This window comes from Narcine bancroftii, chromosome 1 (assembly GCF_036971445.1).
Source record: "Narcine bancroftii isolate sNarBan1 chromosome 1, sNarBan1.hap1, whole genome shotgun sequence".
Lineage (NCBI taxonomy): Eukaryota > Metazoa > Chordata > Chondrichthyes > Torpediniformes > Narcinidae > Narcine > Narcine bancroftii.
The window spans coordinates 346,300,337-346,320,016 of NC_091469.1; the positions used below are offsets into that span (position 1 = coordinate 346,300,337).

The window sequence follows — 19,680 nt, forward strand, 5'->3', positions numbered from 1 at the left end:
CCCCCACCAGCTCAGTTTGCCCAGAAATTGTTTTTTATTTCATTTCACTCTGAAATGAAAAGTCAATTTCCTGTTGCATAGTCTGCAAAATAAAAAATAAAAAAATGTGTATTTAGGTTTCAGAATTTTTCATCTCCTGTGCCTTCACTAAGCACAGTTATTACAATCAATCTTTCATCTTACATAGAATTGCAAAACAGGGCATGATGAAATAGGACAGCCAAACATGCCTGGGTTTTGAAAAACAATTGTCCAGATTCAGGATCTTTCCCTATATATCTGCAATTGCTTTTGCTTAAGGTATTTAGATATTTCTTTCATAAACTGCTATTAAATCTGTTTCACCACCCTATCAAGCCATGCAATAGAAAATCCTTCCAATGAAATTGGATTTGTAATGTTCATTTGCAATTGCTTTAGATCAGTGATGTTTAATTAACAATTAGTAGTAATAAATATATTTATAGTAGCCTGTTAATCTCCAATTCTGACATTCATTAAAAAAGCATGGCGATTGGCATCTTCCCATGAATATCACACATATAAATGTAATCCAAGTCCTTGTCAGAATTCTAGAGTGAGAAGAAATCATTGTTATTGCATACTATCTGGAAAATAAATCAATTTCCAACAGAATAGCCATGAAACAAAATCCAGTCATTTTATGATTAAACTTCCAGATCTTTGCCCTTTATTAGTTCAAGCCCATAACTGTAGTTCCCTTCATCCTGAGACACACAAAAGACTGCAGATACTGGAATCTGAGAGTAAAGGAAACCACCTGCTAGTCGAGCAGTATCAATGGGAGAAAAAAAAGGAAAGGTCAATATTTCAGGTCAGAAGTCTTCACCAAGACTCACTTTCAGCTTTTTATTTCTTGCATTCTTTGTGGTGTTAAGAAACAAATTTTATGTTATTGCATTCTTTGTGGTGTAAGAAACAAATTTTATGTTATCCATGGCGAGTGACAGTTTGGATGAAGAGTATCAATCCAAAACATTACTGTCTGATGAGCTGAGTCACTCCAGCTTCTTTTTGTTCTAAATTAAAGAGGTTTCTGAATCTTTATACAGAGGAAGATAATATTACGTTTTACTGCTTGCTTGGACAATATTGAATTGTCCAGCTGTAGAGCTCGTCGAAAGAACCAAAGACTTGTTGATCCAAACCAAGGCTTTTATTAGCAAAAGACCGGAGCTCTTCACAGGTGGCCGACCAGTCCGGAATGATCCGACCTGGCTAGGGACACAACCCTTTAAGGCCCAAACAATAGGTGTGGCTTAGCTCTCAGCCAATCGCTGTAAGCACAGTCTAGATACAGTAACTATATACACTATGTACATTGGTGATAGATCTGTACTATCACACCAGCCAGATCTTTTTTTCTAATGACCAAGACAGTGCTGGATGTAAAAACACAAAATGCTGGAGAAGTTCAGCAGGTCAAACAGTGTCCTTTATGTAGCAAAGGTAAAGATACTTCACTGATGTTTCGGACTTGAGCCTTGACAGTACTGATGGTAGTTTTTTTTTCCTTCATAGCTAGAAAATACAAAATCAACTCGAAAGACAGTCATTGGATGTGGTATTGAATGATCAGTATGTCAGTGCACCCACTCCTCAGAAAGCAATCAATGTTTTCAGCAAAGAGAGAATGAGAAAAGAGCACAGCACAAAAATATCACCAGACTCTTATAAGGTTTCCTTGTCACTGGGAGAAAAGAAGAAATACAACTTGTCAATGCACTTCCAGAAGATGGAAATATAATTCTGTTCAAGCACTCTGCAAAAGGCCACAATTGACTTGCTAATGCCACCAAGAGAACACTGGGATCTTTTTCCAAGTGAATAAAAAATAGGAGGCATCAGATTTTCAGAGGTGGAGCAACACTTCCAACATCATTACATCTTTTGTGGCTGTTTACTCAAACAACAGCCATTTCATGTGTGTTTTATTATTCTGCTGGTTAAATAATAATATCCGCCCATTTCAAAAATGCTTCTCTGTGCAAATCATAGAAAGGAAGTCTATTTCTATACAACACATTTCTCAAAAGACCATTAAAAATAATTAATTCTGTTAGTCTACTCAGCTATTCAAATTGTGTCCAGTATTTCAATTATCACCAACAGTTAATTAAGATGAGCAAGTTACTCCAAGAGTTTGGTCCAATAACACCGTCCAAATTCAACTGGTATCAAGATCAGATTTCTGTGTCACTTGGTGTTAAAATGTAGTGAAAATAATGCTTGACATTCATCACATGCGCATAAATGTTCACATTTAGTCTAGCATGTAAAGCATATGGATTATACATGGATCGTGTGATTGGAAAAACTTGGTGCCTGCTTTCCAAGCTTTATTCAACTTAATGGTATAGTTATAATTTAAAAGGAAGGCACGAGGCAGTAGCTAGAAGCTGATTGGAGGAAGAACAATTCAGAATAATTTTGTCATATTACTTCATCCCTTCTAAAAAAATACAAAACACTTTATGGGACTACTCCCATCCATATCGATTGGGAGGTTTTAGTGCACAACAGGATCTCCTTAGCGCTTGTGGAGTTACTGTATCATCATCCTCCATCATATCTTCCTCTTCCTCTAGGATTGGTACCACCAGATTTCTTTTATCTTGTTCCACATTAGGAGATGTGAGGATTGCCTGGGCTTATGGACAAAGTGCCAAGTCATGAGCAGACACAGTCAATTCCCATTTAACTGGGTACATGATTGTAATGGAAGATTTAAACCGTGTTTTTTTTTTTACTTTTGCAGCCTTTGCTTCTGCACGGCTGAGAACCTGCTTGATTTTTAGAATCAGCAGACATAAGCTAAATTCCACCGAGGGGCCAGAGATGCAGTTATCTGACGAAAGGACATCTGTGTACCAAGAACATTTAATCTTCCTGCTTGTTTTGGTCACAGACTGTCAGAGGCCTAGCCTTGATGCAAAATAAACAATTGTATTCAAAGTGATAAGCTGAAAATTATGTTATTCGATAGAAGCCTAGAATGCTAGCTTGCTCGCTTAACTTTCTTACTGTGCTGGGTAAGCAGTTTTTGGGTAATATAAGCCATGGTCCCGCTGCTGAAGTTTGAGACTCTCCGAGAGGTGGCAACATCTCTCAGCAAGAAGAAGAACTTCTAGAGTCCAGCCAACGACCCGGTTGGGGAAGGTGGAGAAGCTGCTACTGGCGCCCCGACAACCAACTACAAGTGTGCGGTTGTTGCCTCGCTTCAGCAGTTGGGACCAGTCCAGGTATTGATAAGTATAATTGGGAAAGGCTTGCATATTGTAGTTTGAAATCAGCTTTTGAATTTGTAATCAACATTTGTATAAACTGAACTGCTCTTGGTGTGTGCGTCTATTTTCTTTCGGTAGCTCAAATACTGTGACCAATCTAAAATGAACAAAGTGAGAGATACAAGTTTACCCAGGACACTGATGTTTGCATATGCTGGATTACTATTAAGGAGTTCAACTTGATCTACAAGTGGTTCATTCTTGTTACTCCTCCCAAGCCTTCTTAGTATAGGTCCATGGTCATTAGCCAGGAGAGCAGTGGGATGAGCAGCGTTGAAATGCAATAAAAATGTTAATGAGTTGTAGTATTTGTTGTTGTAAACAATAGCGATCTTTGGGAGTGTCGTACCTCAGAAAGTACCAGTTCCCAATGCTTCTCAGGCAGGTTATGTGATCTAAGGGCCAAGCAGACCATCTTCCATATGATGCCATTGAAACTCTCAACCTGTCTATTCGTGTTTTGGTGTTATGTGATAGTATGACTGTGGCAATGTCCTTCTGAAAGAAATAATCTTTCAGATCCTTAGACACAAAGATGGTGTCTCGATCAGAGTGTTTTGCATTCCACACATATTAAATAGCAGATCCAGGCATCTGATCACTTTTGTAGTTTGCATTTTGGGATATGGAAAGGTAAGGGGGAAACATCAACAACTTTAAGTAGATATAGGTTATGTGAAGCTGTAGGCAAGGGTCCCTTGAAATCTATACTAATCCATTGCATAGGTTTTATTGCTTTGAAAAGAATTCCTCCTGGTGGGTGGAATAACTGAGGTTTTAGTTTAGCACAGACTGTCTTGACATCTTCTGTAGAAAAGGAGAGATTCTTTGTTCTAACAAAATGCAACAGCTGAGCTATTCCTGGATGACAAAGTCCATTGTGAATGTCAGCAAGTGTGGAGGTAGTAAAGGCTGAACAAGTGAATGCCCAACTAAATATGTCAGGATTCACATTCTCTTACCCGGGACAGTACTTTATTGTGTAACTAAATGCAACAAGTTCTAACCTCCATTCTTGAATCTTAATGTTCTTTATCTTTGCGTGCCTTTTACTGTTAAGCATAAAGTCCACTGACCTCTGAATACTAAACAAGCTAAAGAGTGCCGTGCCAGTAGTGGGGGGTTCCATTTGTACACTGCCTCAATGATGGCAGTCACTTCTTTCTCCTCAATGTGGTCATCCAATTCCTTGTAGTATATTTGACATGAATGCAACAGGCCATCTTCCTTGATTAAGAACAGTAGAAATAGCCACCTCAGAGGCATCACACTCTACCTCAAATGGCAAGTTTTCATTCATTGAGTGCAAGGTTGATTCCTCCAACTCTCTCTTTAGTAAATTAAAGGTGTTCAGGGCCTTTTCCTCCATTGGAAACTTCTGTGTATTTATCATCAGTTGAATTTTGTTAGGAAACCCATGAATCAATTTGACATAATAAGCAAACATCCCAAGGGCCCTTTTTAAGTATCGCAAATTTTCTGATGGAGGAAATTCTTGTAGTGGGTGAAGTCTCTCAGGATCTGGCCCCAAACAGGATCCAAGGTAATTAATGGAATTCACAGACTCCACAGTCTTGGAATCATTAAGCGTTCGGTGCCTTTGAATGATGGTCTTTAGGAATTTCTTTACATTTTGATCAAGTCCCTCTTGTGTATGTCCAGCAATAGTGATATTATCAAGGTAAGGGAAGGCACCTTGCAGTTTCCCTTCTCTAACTCACTTGTCCATAGCTCACTGGAAGGTGGCTACCCCATTGGTGATATAAAAGCCGTATACTTCTTATCTGACTCCTTCAGTGACATTTAGTGGTAAGTACTTTTCAGGTAAAAGGTAGTGTGGTGGAACCACTGTATTACTATTTGTACGTGACTGGCCCACTCCTTGCAGATTGTACCTGTGGTACTCCCCTTTGATTCCCCTAATAAAGGTGGCAATGCAATAACCCCTGTTACGAGCCCAAAGGACCCCAAAACCCAGCAGCAATAGACATTCACCAAGACAAGTAGTTTTTAAAACAAAAGTTGTTTTTAATCAACTTTAAACATGAAAACGGAATGAAACTTTAACTTATCTCTATACTTAACCAACCCAAATTAACCTCCTTCTAATTCTAAGTGCGTGTGTATGTAATGTGTGTGTAAATGTAAGAAAAGTTCTTTGGTTCACAGTTCAATCTCACGTCTCCTTCTTCTGAGTTCTCTGGATGCAGGCAATTACCATACTGTGCACAGAATTTAACATGTAGAAAGTTCACCAAGCTTTGGTGCTCGAAAAGTAAAGGGTTACTGCTCAGGAAGGTTCTTGTAGGGTTTGCAGTGAAAGATTTGTCATTCCAGGATTTCCACAACTGAGGTACTACCATTAGTCATCTCAATGTCTCGCTGATTAAATTTGCTTCATCAGGGTTCTCTCCAGATGGTAACCTCTCTCTCAGGCTACCACAGAGTTCTTTTCTGTATTACTTATTCCAAGAGAAACATCAGACAGATAGCACTTTCAACCATCTGCCACTCTGGAGCTTTTCTGTTTTCAACCAGCTTCTCCTGTCTTGCACTGTTCAGCATAAGCCCAAGTGAATATCTCACTTGCAACAAAATCCCCACCTTCTCCAGCAAATAGGAGTTAGTCCTTGGTCAAGCTGTTGCCTTAAGTAAACAAAATCCAGGAGTGACCTTCCTGTGCACTCTGTCAAATCCCTTGAAAAGAGCTTCCAACAGCCAGAGTGTCTCCAATCCATTCATTGCATCATTTCAATTAGCACCTACTTGTGAAATGTGCTTAGCATTCTCCATTCTTTCTGCAAACTTCACTGAATATGAACTCTTCAATATTTCAAATAAGATCCATTTTAAAATATGTGTATGTATGTAACCCACTAATCTTACCAAATTCTTCCCAATATTTATCCACTACACCTCCCTTTAAATGAATTTTAACTCAGTTAAAATTCAGTAATAACTAAACTGTCTTTAAAACCACTAAAAATAACAATTCACAACATATACATGTTGTAATAAAGTAACAATGTTGAGAGCATTTTATACACGATCAATTTTAACATCTTGACAGACAATCCACTATAATATTATTTGAACCTCTGATATGAATATTTTGCAGATTATATTCTTGTAATTTTAATCTCCAGTTTAACAATCTTCTGTTCTTGTTCATTTTATTCAAAAAGTCCAGAGGATTGTGGTCAGTAAATACCACAACTGGTTCTTGAGATGTACTGAGATACACATCAAAATTCTGCAGAGCAAACACGATAGAGAATAGTTCTTTTTCAATAGTGGAATAGTTCCTTTGATGAACATAGAATTTTTTTGAAAAGTAGGCAACTGGATGGTCAATTTCATTATGTTTTTGCAATAAAACTGACCCTGCTGCTCCCTCACTTGCATCCAATGCTACAGAAAAAGTTTTATCAAATCAGGAAATTTGAACACAGGATAAAGGCATAGCACATCCTTTAAATTTTCTAAAGCTGTCTGACATTCTTTAGTCCACACAAATGTATCCTTTCTTCAAAAGGTTGGTTAAAGGAGAGCAAAATTTCTGCAAAACTTCCTATAATATCCTACCATACCCAAAATCCTTCTCACTGCTTTCTTGCCATTGGAAATAGGAAGCTCAGATATTACATTAACTTTTGCTTGAATAGGTGCAATTTTGCCATGACCAACTACATGACCCAACTACGTTACAGTGGCATTTGCAAATTCACTCTTCCCTAAGTTTGCTTTGGATAATCTCGCAAACAGTTGTCCAATTCCTACAAATGTTCTTACCATGTGTCACTTTTTGTGACCAAGTCATCAATATAAGCATCTGTATGTGTTAACCCTTGGATTACCAAATTAATCATCCTTTGAAATGTTACAGGAGCATTTTTCATGCCAAAAGGTAACATATTGAACTCATATAAGCTGGATGGAGTAACAAAAGCTGAAATATTCCTTCCTCTCTCAGTTCAAGGCACACACAAGTAACCCTTCAACTAATCCAACTTGGTAAGAAATTTAACTTTTTCAATTTTATCAATACAATCATCTATTCTTGGAATAAGATAAGCATCAGTTTTAGTTACTGAATTAACCTTCCTGTAATCTGTACAAAATATAACAGTTCCATCTGGTTTCATTATCAGAATACAAGAACTCCAATCTGAGTTTGAAGGTCTAATAATATCATTTCTCAACAAATATTCCACCTCTTGATCCATGATTTTAATTTTGTGAATGTTTATTCTGTAAAGGTGTTGTTTAATGGGGCTTGCTTCTCCGACATCCACATCGTGATAAATCACTAATGTCCTTTTTGGAATGTCAGGAAACAGATTTGTGTACTTTAAAATTAATTCCTTCAACTGCATCTGTTCTTGTGACTTAAGATGAACTAACTTTTCCTCCAAATTTGAGTTAGACAGGCACACAGGACCATGGTTTCTTTAAGGTTACCCTCACAAGATTTTATTTCCATAATCTTATGATCCACCACTTCCTCTACTCGGTCAACAGCCAACACTTCTGATACAGATTGTTCTCCACTACCATTATCCTCATAATAAGGTTTCAACATATTTATGTGACAAACCCGAGTTTTATTCCTTTTATCTGGAGTGTTAACAACATAGTTAACATCATTCCATTTTGATTTAACTATGTTCGGACCAGAAAATCTAGTTTTCAAAGGATTGTCATGTGTTGGAAACAAAATCAAAACTTTACTTCCTACCTTAAAATTCCTCACTTGAGCTTTTCTCTCAAATAAACACTTCATTTCTAAATTCTCTTGAGCCAGAGTCCACACTTTCTGTACCCTATCCTTAAATTTAGAAAGATAATCCAGCAAGTCCAACTGCACATCCTCATTAACCCACTGTTCTTTTATCAACATTAAAGGGCCTCTAACCTGATGTCCAAACACAATTTTAAAAGGGCTGAAACCTAATGATTCCTGCACAGACTCCTCTGCTGCAAACAACAATAAATGAATACCTTCATCCCAATCTTTCCCATTCTCCAAACAATAAATCCTCATCATATTTTTAAGAGTAGAACGAAATCTTTCCAAAGCTCCCTGAGTTTCAGAATGATATGCAGATGAAGTGATTTGTTTTATTCCAAACTCTCAAATTAACTGTTGAAACAACCCAGACATAAAATTACATCCCTGATCACTTTGAATTTCTTTAGGTCATCCAAAAACTGTGAAAAGTCTTTCCAGAGCCTTTACCACTGTTTTGGCTTTAATATTTCTAAATGGTATAGCTTCTGGAAATCTTGATGCTGCCCACATGAATGTTAACAAGTACTGATTTCCAGACTTAGATTTCGGCAAGGGACCTACACAATCCACAATAACCCTAGTGAAAGGTTCCCCAACAACAGGAATAGGTTGTAATGGAGCCACTGGAGGACCCCAGTTAGGTTTCCCCACAACCTGACTAAAATGACATGTCCTGCTCCAATTTACAACATCCTTCCTCAAACCAGGCCAGAAAAATTGTTTCAAAATCTTATTTGTGGTTTTCTTTACACCAAGATGACCACCTAAAGGCGTACTGTGGGCTAAATTTAAAATTTCATTCCATAATTTTTAGGAACAACCATCTGATGAATCACTCCCCACTCTTCATTAACAGGAATATCAAGAGGTCTCCATTTCCTCATTAACAAATCACCTTTTAAAAAATAACCACAAGCCATTTCTTTAATCTCCTGTTCAGTTACTGCTTTGTCTGCTAAGTCAACAAGACTTTTATCTGCTCTATGCTGCTGAATTAACTCTTACCTTGACAAAGAGAAATCCTTACTCTCACAATTACCCTTCTCTTTCAAAATCATTTCAGAAGCATCTGGAAAATATCTGTCAACTATATCTTCTTCATCTCTCAATAATTTCTTAGGCATGGACTTTTACTGCACATGCAGGTTATATCTTACAATTCTCTTCCACCTAATCTTTCCTAGGTCTGCTTGTTAATCTCAAAACTGAGCCAACTTTATCTTCTGCCAAATCATTCCAAAATTGAGACCCCCTTCATGGGTAACTTTGAAATTACTCCTACCACAACAGGTCCTTTAACTAACTCTGAATTTAGCACTATTTTGTGAAGAGATATCGACTCCACCTCACCTCCAACACCTTTAATCAAAGTTGTCTCCCCTGGGTCAGTTCTTTGATCAAGAGATAAAACCCCTTGTACTAACCATGATTGTACTGAACCAGTATCCCTAAGAATTTTAACAGGAACATGTGATTCTCCCTCCTTTATTATGAAACAAAAAAAATCTGAAGCAAAAGATTTGAAAACATCCATGATGCCCTTATCAGATTTAGAACACATGCTCAGCCTAAATTCAACTATTTAAATACATGCTTCTGGCAAAACCTTCTCTCTTTTGTTTTTCAATGCTAGATAATTTGCAATAATATGACCAGGTTTTTTACAAAAATGACATACAAATCCAGAAGTTCTGCCCTTTCCAACCTTCTCTCCAGACTTAATTTCAGGCTTACTATCCGGTTCCATATTAATCCACTGAACAGGCTTATTACTCTACTCCAGATTAATTTTCTGAAAATGCCTACTATTTTGAGATGTATCCTTATGAATTAATGCAAATTGGTCTGCCAAAATAGCTGCATGTTACCACGTAACCACATCTCTCTCATCCAGGTATAATTTAATCTCCTTCGGGACACACATTTTAATTTCCTCAATTAACATCAATTCTCTCAAACCATCAAAATCATTATTAATTCCTCTTGAAGCGCACCAACAGTCAAACCATACAGATTTCTTCAAAGCAAAATCCATATAAGATTGATTCCATGCTTTTAAATAAACTCCTAAATTTTTGTCTATACGCTTCTGGAACCAACTCATAAGCTTTCAATACAGCTTCTTTCACAGTATTGTAATTTGCCACTTGCTGTGAAGTCAAGTATGCAATTTGTGCTTTTCCTTCAATACATTTTGAAGCCATCTTGAGCTCTCAGCAACCGTTTTAAAAGATACTAAGACTGGTGTACAAAGTTTAAACTAATTAAAGCTTGTTGTACAGTCTGTGGACTATGTCAGAATTATTTGTGCCGCAGTGCTTACAATTTAATTAGCTTAAAATTAAAGGACCATGGAGAGGTTCCTCACCATCAAGATGCTGGATATCAACACTCAACCTTCGGATGCTCTAACATACTTCGAGATCTGGAAGCATGCATTTGAGGTGATCATCCACACACAGGCTGAGGTCATCAACACTAACCAAAAGAAACTCATGGTACTTCACAACAATCTGGGTCGATGCACTTTCTAAGCTATCCGAGACTGCATGGATTTCAAACCAGTGATGGTCATCCTGGAAGGCATGTACCGGCCCCTTACGAACATACTCTACCCTGGTACCTCCTTAGCATCAGGGTACAGCTGCCAGGTGAGGCAGCAGATGCTTACCTGGGGGCTTTGCAAGAACTATCATGCCTGTGCACGATTGAAGCTGTGGTGACTTTTGGGTTGGTGGAATGGCTTGCCCGAGATGGCTGCATGCGAGGACTGCAATCATGGGCGACTCTACAGAGACTGTTGGAGGTGAATAATGGCCACCTTACCGAGATCATGGAAGTGGTCTGCTCCCTAGAAGCTTCAGCTCGCCATGTAGAGGCCTTTGATGCTCGCCTCCCCTAACTTCTGGCCTGTCCTACAACAGCATTTTCTGAGAGGCTCCATGTGGAAGAGACGATCACCACCACTAACACAGTCCACCACTGTAAGTTCTGTGGGTCCCGGTGTCAGTTAGTCAGGCACTCCCAAAAGAACTGCCCTTCGAGGAACTTGCATTGCTCCTGATGAAGCAAGAAAGGCCACTTCACTAAAGCGTGCCTCTTCAAACCCATTGGGAGTGCTGCAGCTCTCCGCAACCAACCGGGAGCCCCTTCTGACTCTCTGGATGCCTCCATGTGCAGATACTCGGCAGCACTATTACTCTGCCCGCCACTTCTGCCCACACTGACAACATCACTTCCGGCCCAGCCATCCAACAACATTGGCACCATGTGCCTATCATGGATGCCACCATCTTTCATTATCCAACTTCCGCCTGCACCGATGATGTCACTGCCTGCTGAGTCGCCAAACATGTGCATCTCTTGAGTGTTCCCATCATGGGCCAGCTGACCCCCGACCATTCCAACTTGCCCAATTTACCAACCAGACGACATGGTCAACACATGGGCATGCAAAACTGCGCACTTGCCGCACCCCACACTCCAAAAGACACCCACTGGCCGCTACTCACGACAACTGTCGGGGAGCAGTAACTTGGACTGCAAGGCAGCCCTAGCTTCCACCACATTAATGGAGGACATTCCCCAAAGACTCGGGTGCTCAATGATGGATATTGCTGTCAACAGAAAGGTAATAAAATGCCTGCTTGATAGCGGTAGTAATGAGAGCTTTGTGCACCCGAATGTGGTCCATATGCTGAAACTCAAAAGTATACCCAGCAAAATTCGCTATTGCCTTTGCAGCCCAAGACCATTCATTCCATCACAGGTGCTGTTCGGTGAACTTGACACTGACAGGGTGGGGGGGCGGGGAAATACACAAAGGATTCAGGCTCCTGGTCATGCTCAAGCTCTATGGCCCAGTTATTTTGGGACTAGACTTCCAGTGTCACCTACTCCACCTCATCCACTCCCCCCACTCACCATCCATAGCACAAAGACCAGTGACAAACCCCAGTCCACCTGCACGCTCTCCACACTACAGGTGCCACCTCCATCCCTCTTCAACTACCTGACGCTAGACTGTAAACAAATAGCAATCAAGAGCAGGCTTCAGTGTGCAGCCAACAGGTCCTTTATCAAGACTGAGGTGAGATGGTTTCTAGCAGGAGTTATAAAGCCCAGCACCTGGAGAACCCAGGTCCTTGTTATAAAAGTGGGCGGGAAACTAAGGATGGTCATTGACTATAGGCAGACCATCAACCGGTATACCGAACTGGACACCTAAACATTGCCCTGCATTGCTGATATGGTCAATGAGATAGCCCAGTACAACGTTTTCTCCACGAATGACCTGAAGTCGGCCTACCATCAGCTCCCCATCCATACCTAGGTTAAACCTTGTACCGCCTTTGAGGCAGATGGGCACCTCTACCAGTTCTGTCAGGTTCCCTTTGGGGTCACAAATGGAGTCTTTGCATTTCAGCAGGAGATGGACTGCATGGTAGACTGGCACAATCTAAGGGGTATCTTCCAGTACTTGGACAATGACACCATCTGTGGCCACAACCAGCAGGACTATGATGTCAACCTGGAGATATTTCTCCAGACGGCCGAGGCACTGAACCTCACAAGAAGTGTGTTTAGCACCACCCACCTCGATATCCTACGGTGCATCGTGGAACATTGTGTCATTGGACTTGACCCCAAACGCATGCAAACTGCATCTCCCCCACATGCTCAAGGCCCTCAGCAGGTGCCTAGGGCTCTTCTCTTACTACTCCCAGGGGGACCCCACTGGTCCAAGCCACCACTTTTCCCCTCCTTGCCAAGGTGCAAGCAGTCTTTGCCCTCATCAAACAGGACGTGGCCAATTCCACAATGCATGCTGTGAATGAAACCATCCCATTCCAGGTGGAGTGCGATGTCTCTGATGTTGCCCTCATCGCCACCCTCAATCAAGGGGATAGACCCATGGCTTTTTTTCTTTACGACCCTCCATGGTTCAGAGCTCAGACATTCTGCCATAGAAAAGGAGGTCCAGGCAATTGTGGAAGCAGTCCACCAGCGGCGCCACTAACTGACGGGCAGAGGGTTCACCCTTCTCAGACCAGAGTGCAGTGGCTTTCATGTTCAGTACCACCCACAGAGGCAAGATCAAAAACTACAAGATCCTGTGCTGAAGAGTTGACCTATGACATTCAGTATAGGTCAGGGAAGCTCAATGACAACCCCAATGCCCTATCCCGGACCTGCACCAGTGCACAGTCTGAACAGCTTCAGGCGCTGCATGACACCCTTTGCCACCCAGGCATCACACATCTGTACCATTTCATTAAGTCCCGGAACCTCCCATTTACCATCCAAGAAGTCCGGATCATGACTGAGTCCTGCAGGGTCTGTGCAGAGTGCAAACTGCGCTTCTTCCATCAACCACAGGCCCACATGGTGAAGGCCACTCAGCCCTTCAAGCAACTCAATATCAACTTCAAGGGACAACAGCCTTCCACAAATAAGAATGTCTATTTCCTCTCGGTCATCGGCAAATACTCTCATTTTCCCTTCACTGTTCCTTGCCCTGATACCTCCACCGCCTCTATTATTAAGGCATTGGTGCAGACCTTCACCATGTTCGAATACTCGGCATTCATTCACAGCAACTGGAACTCCTGCTTCATGAATGAGGAGCTGCATCAGTACCTGATGGTGCAAGGCATCGTGGATAGTCTCAAGACTAGCTACAACCCCGGGGCAATAGGCAGGTGGAGTGTGAGAACAGGCTAATCTGGAAGGCAGTCCTCCTGGCAGAGGTCAGAAGGCTGGTCCATCAACTATTGGCAAGATGCCCTCCCTAAGGGACTCCATGCCATACAGTCGCTCTTGTGCACGGCTATCAAAGAGGCTCCTCGCAAATGCCTTTTCTCCTTTCATAGGAAGTTGGTGACTGGCATCTCCCTGCCAGCATGGCTGAAGTCGCCTGGACCAGTACTCCTCCACAAACATGAGGACCCACCAAATCTGACCCCCTGGTTGAGTATATGCACCTCCTCCATTCAAACCCAAATTACACCTATGTCACGTACTTCAATGGTCATGAGTACACCATGTTGACTAGGGACATGGCACCAGCAGGGGTCCAGCCCTAGCCCATTCAGGTTCCCCCAGAAGTCAACACCCTTTCTCCACCTCTCCAGAGGGCCCCACTCCCTGCAGACCTGCCCCACAGCTACACCCCCTCTCTGCCAGACACCATCCCACCTGCACTGCTGGCCACCATGGGCAACCTGGACCCAGCCAACTCTTAGATGGCCCTGCCCCAACTGACCATTGAATAAGAACCTTTCCTGCAACAGTCCCAGAGACACAGATGACCGTTGGACCACCTGAACTTGTAGATGCTACCTGGCATGGCGGACACTGCCACCCCTCCCCCAGGACTCATTTTAAGAAGGGGGTGAATATGGTCATACAACCACTACACTGGCCAGACTCCTACCACCCTACTCCAGGGGGCAACCACAATACCTGCAGGTAGGCAACCTGGGAGGCTGGACCCACCTGGCTGGTTGTCAATTACCGGTCCATTTAAAGACTCATGCCAGCACTTTCAGGGTACAGTCAGATACGTGGAGCCAGCAAAATACTAAGACTGGTGTACAAAGTTTGTGCTAATTAAAGCCAGTGGTACAGTCTGTGGACTTTGTGTCAGAATCATTCGCACAGCAGTGCTCAACCACAAAAAAGGAAATCACAATGAGGATTCTGACACCAAGATACCGGACAGAATCCATACACCGTCAAGAGATGTCAGCTGAGATGAATGAAGGGAGTTGCACACAAGAATCTAAATACAGAGGACAATCCAGAACAAACATGATATTTAACCTAAAGGTAAAGCTGAATACTGGATCATAAAACAACATCTTTCCACTCAGACTCTTACAGCCAGATGTTTCCAGAGAACTGTGGTGCACTGAGGTAGCAGCAAGCAAGCACAAACTCAAAACACTGCACAACAGCCTTTCTTCCAGTAAAAGTCTGAACACCAGTTCAAGCCTTGGTGGCTCCCGTGTGACTGGCTCAGGAGGGGCCGGCTCAGGCTTATATTCAGGTTGGCTGATTGACAGCTGGCCAGGTGGAGTCAGCCCCTCAGGTGATGGTTCCAGGACTTGATGAAATGGTACAGGCGCGTGTCACCTGGGTGACAAAGAGTGTCGTACAGCGCCTGCAGTTGGTAGGACTGCACAGTTGCGCAGGTTTGAGAAAGGGCATCGGGGGAGTCATTAAACTTCCACAGTCTGTCCTGGATGCCGTGGCTGAATGTGGCCAGCTTGACTCTCCAGTGCAAGATCTTATGGGTGATGCTGAACTTGAAAGCCACTGCACATTGGTCGGTGAGGAGGATGAACTTCCTGCCTCCCAGGTTGTGGCACCAGTGATGAATCGCTTCCACAATTATCTGAGCCTCCTTTTCAATGGCCGAGTGCCTAAATTCTGAACTGTGGATGGTCCTGGAGAAGGTTACGGGTCGGCCCCCCTAAGTTGATGGTAGCTGTGAGGGCAACATCAGAGGCATCGCACTCCACCTGGAATGGGGTGGTCTCGTCCATGACATGCATCGTAGCATCGGCGATGTCTTGTCTGATGTGAACGAATGTCACTTACACCTTGGGGGGACAGGAAAAGGTGGTTCCTTGGGCCAGTGGGAGGACCTTGTCCAAAAAATGGGGTCCCACTGGGAGTAATAGGAGAAAAAGCCCAAAGTACTGTGGAGAGCCTTGAGTTTGTGGGGGAGGGGCAGTTCCATTAACGGACACATCAGTTCTGGATCCGGACCAATGACACCATGTTCCATGATGTACCCTAGGATGGCGAGGTGGGTGGTGCTGAAAACACACTTCTCTTTATTGAAGTGAAGTTCAGCTCCTTGGCCATCTGGAGAAATCTCACCAGCTTGTCATCATGGTCCTGCTGGTTGCGGCCACAGATGGTGACATTGTTCAAGAATGGGAAGGTCGCTCTTAGGTTGTGCTGGTCCACCATGAGTTCTATCCCCTGCTGGGAAACAAAGACCCCATTAGTGATTCCGAATGGAACCCAGCAGAAATGGTAGAGGCACTCATATGCCTCAAAGGTGGTATATGGCTTATTCCAAATATAGATAGGGATCTGGTGTTAAGCCGACTTTAGGACAATTGTCAAGAAGACTTCATAGGGTGGGGGTAGGCATCCAGTTGGGTATACCATTTTATGGTCTGGCTATAATCGATGACTATCGTTGGTTTGCTACCCACTTTTACCACTAGTACTTGTTTTCTCCAGGAACTGGTGCTGGGCTCTATGATACCTTCCGCCAGAAGCCACTTCACTTCTGCCTTAAAGGCCCTGTCAGCCATGCAATAGCACCTTCTCTTGGCAGCAATAGCCTTGCAGACTGACACAAGGTCATTGAAGAGGGTGGGAGGGGTCACCATTGTGTGGAGAGGCCACAGCTGGACAGGGGCAGTCGCTGGGCTGTGTGCTGTGGAGTGTGAGCAGGGAGAGGGGCCACCTGTAATGACAGTGATCATGTTTGCATGGCCACTAGCATGGCCATGATTATAGTTCCTGTTTGAATAGAATTGGCTGCCAGCAGGGGGCTGACACACAGTATGCAGATCTGTACTGGAGGTTTACAGCCTCATGGCAAGCCATAGGTGCTGTTTACATCAACTTTAAAGTAAAGAACCTTTTCCATCGTCCATGTGCTGTCTAAGAACTCACACAATTCACAAGATGAAATGCCAAAGGTGAGGGTGAAGGTTTGGAGGTGACACTGGAAGTGCAGCCCTAAGATGACTGGGGCACAGAGCTGAGGCATAACCAGGAGCCTGAACCCTTGGTATGTTCCTCCCCTCCCACTGTCAATTCCACTGAGCAGTGCCTGAGGGCCGTGATGGTGCAGTCCAGGGCAGCGAAGTCGATAGAAAGGTTCATAGGATAAATTGAGTTTTAGTGTCCAGCCCATATTCGGGTGCACGAAGCTCTCAGTACTACCACTATTGAACAGGCATCTTGTTACATTCCCCTTGACAGTGATGTTCATCATTGACCCCTGAGTCCATGGCGAATGTCCCTTTTTAAAGTGGTGGATGCTAAGATCATCTCGGGATCTGAGTTGCTGCTCCCCGATGGATGAAGCAACTAGCGGCCAGTGACTTTCTTCCAGGATGTGGGGTGCATCAGGTGGGTGATCAGGTATGTGACCATTTCGATGACATCCCGTCGATGTGGTGTGTGCGTTGCGGCAGTTAGGGGCCAAATAGCCCAAGATGGCGGATGCACATGCTATTGTTGCAGTCAGGCAACCCAACCGGCAGAGAAGCCAGAGATGATGCCATCAATGAGTGCTGAAGTGACATCTTCGGTGCGGGGGGGAAGTCATCTGGAGGTCGATGGTGGCGCCCAGGGTGAGCACACTGCAATGGTCCGGGTCAGTGTCTGAGCTGGAAGTGACAATGGCAGTGAGGGCGGAAGTGAAGGAGCGAGTAATGCAGTCATCAAGTCCTTCCATGTGGTGGCGTTCGAGAGGGCTCTCAACTCATCACAGAGGGTCACAGTGCTCCCTACAGGCCTGGAAAGGCACACCTTGGTGAAGTGGCCTTTCTTCCCGCATTGGTATTGCCTGTCTGACCCACACTGGGACCCGCAGTACTTACAGGGGTGAGCTCCTCCACGTAGTAACCAGTGGTGGTTATCTGGAGGAGTTGGGCATCAAAGACCTCTGCATGATGGGATGCAGGCTCCAGAGAGCGGACTACCTCCATTGTCCTGGTAAGTGAGGCAATATTTTCCTCCAGCAGCTTCTGTCGGGCGCTCCTCAATCACACACAGGCATCCTGGATCAGTCACTACACTTCCCCTTTGCTCACCCCCAGTCTTGGTGTGGCACAGGCAGGCTAGGACATGCAGGGCCCCCAGATAGGAATCTGCTGTCTTATCTGGCTGCTGGGACCTGATGCGAGCAGGTACCAGGTATACATGCTCTCCAGGATGGCCATAGCAGGCTCGTAGTCCATGCAGACATTGATGGGCTGGAAAACTCGTGGCCCCAGCTTGGTGCAAAGCACCATGAGCCATTACTAGTTGGTGATGAACAGCTCAGCCTGTGTTCAGATGATCACCTCAATCGTGTGCTGCCAGTTCTCGAAGCGTGCCTGGGTATCTGGGTGTTGGGAGATCAATCTCCATTCTCCCAATCTTCAGAAACTTCTCCATTGTCTCTCTAAAATTTTACTGGAATAAATTGTGGTGCACTGAGGTAGCAGCAAACATGCACAAAACTCGAAAGACTGTACAACAGACTTTATTCCAGTAAAAGACTGAACACCAGTTCAAGCCTTGGTGGCTCCCCGTGTGACTGGCTCAGGAGGGGCTGGGTCAGGTTTTTATTCAGGTCAGCTGATTGACAGCCAGCTAGGTGGAGTCAGCCCCTTAGGTGGTCTTCCTGCAGGTACAGAGATCACACCCTACAGTAGGCTGGTGGTTTTATCACCACAAGAACCTAATGAAAGGGTATTCAAATGACAGTGCATTGGAAACAGCAAATGTCACATTAATGGCCTAAAGGAAAAGTACATCCTCTGTACGATTTACGTGGTAGACACAGATGGACCAGCAATTCTAGGTCTGGACAGCTGCCGGGAGTTGCAGTTGACCTCTGCCAATAATGAGATCCAGACAAAGAACATACCCAGTAGAATCAATAGGCACATACAACAAAAAGGAAATGATTTCCACAGAAGTATTTACTGGGCCATCGCACACAGTGGGAGTAGATTTGTTCACCAAGAATAAAGACTGGTATTTAATAGTAACCTGTTACTATTCTAAGTTTCCATTCGTCAAAAGGGTGAAAGACCTAAAAGCGCCAACTATCACCTCAAAAAGGAGAGCGCTCCTTGCTGACCAAGGAATACCTGAGCAAGTAATATATGACAATGGAACACAGTTTACATCACAAGAATTCAGAAAGCTGGCTGCAGAGTATGGGCTTGTTATCACTATGTCATCCCCATACTACCCCAAAGGTCATGGGTTCATTGAAAGACAAGTGCAAACTGTGAAATGCACACTAGTTAAGGGTTGCAAAACAAAAGAAGACCCATACCTAGCTCTTCTATCATTATGAGCAACACCTTTAAAGGTTGACATAAATGGCAGGAGATATAAAACAACTTTGCCAAGCAAAATACCCCCTCCAGAAGACCAGGAAGCTATCAAAAGGCTGGCTATTCCTCAAGAAGAAGGACGCCAGCATTATATCAATCAGGCACAAACATTGCCAGAACTCTTCAGAGGGCAGCATGTGCATATTCAAGAGCCAATGTTGCAAGCATGGACCCCAGCAAAGATAATCAGATCATCAAGATTATATATTGTCGAGACAGATTCTAGCAACCAGCTGAGGAGGATCAGAATTCACATCCGGCTGACACAAGATGTTATTAAGAAGAAAACTTTAATACCAGCAAAGCCTGCAACACCTATATAAAGTGAGGTATCAAGTGAAGAGACCACAACATCAACACAACAGTTGTCAGGTGAAGCACAAGAAGCTACACCACCTACACGCATACCAGCAACACAAAGCCCAATGGT

The 19,680-nt window shown here is 43.4% G+C and overlaps 1 long non-coding RNA gene across 2 annotated transcripts in view; it reads right to left on the reverse strand.

Moving 5' to 3' along the window:
* Positions 1-19,680, reverse strand: part of LOC138752485 (uncharacterized) — a 189,466-nt gene that overhangs the window by 145,786 nt on the left and 24,000 nt on the right. The window lies entirely within an intron of this gene.